Source organism: Nerophis ophidion, linkage group LG07 (assembly GCF_033978795.1).
Source record: "Nerophis ophidion isolate RoL-2023_Sa linkage group LG07, RoL_Noph_v1.0, whole genome shotgun sequence".
Lineage (NCBI taxonomy): Eukaryota > Metazoa > Chordata > Actinopteri > Syngnathiformes > Syngnathidae > Nerophis > Nerophis ophidion.
In genome coordinates this window covers 10,397,625-10,398,430 of record NC_084617.1, presented here as the reverse complement: position 1 = coordinate 10,398,430, position 806 = coordinate 10,397,625, and positions in this window count along the sequence as shown.

Genomic DNA, 806 nt, shown 5'->3' with positions numbered 1-806 from the left:
AAGACTAATTCGTCTCTGATGCCTACAAAAACACTTTTTTTTAGGTTAATTGAAGACTGAATTATCTTCAGTGCCTACAAAAACACATTTTTTAGGTTAATTGAAGACTGAATCGTCTTCAGTGCCAACAAAAACACATTTTTTAAGGTTAATTGAAGAGTGAATCGTCTTCAGTGCCTATTAAAAAACATGTTTTAGGTTCATTGAAGACTGATTAGTCCTCAGTGCTTTCAAAAGTATGTAGGCTCCGTTCTTTTCACTGAAGACTGAATAGCCTCCAATGTCTACAAATGCACGTAGTGTACGTTAATCATGTTCAATGTCTACAAAAACTTGCTTGTTTTGTTTACTGAAGACTGAATCGTCTTTGCTGGCTAAAAAAACAAATACATTTGGTTTGTTGAAGACTGAATGGTCTCTGATGCCTAGAAAAACACGTACGGTTTGTAAGTCTTCAGATATGGCAAAAATACACACATTGGGTCCGTTGAAGACTGAATCATGTTCCGTGCCGACAAAAACACATACGTGTACGTTCAGTTTGTTGAAGACTGAACCGTGTTCAGTTCCTACGACGCATAAAATATTTGTTTTTTGAAGACTGAATCGTCTTTGCCGGCTAAAAAAACAAATACATTTGGTTTGATGAAGACTGAATGGTCTCTGATGCCTACAAAAACACATTTTTTTAAGACTAATCGAAAACTGAATCGTCTTCAGTGCCTACAAAAACACATTTTATTGGTTCATTAAAGACCGAATAGTCCTCAGTGCTCTTCAAAAATATGTAGGCTTTGTTGGGTTCA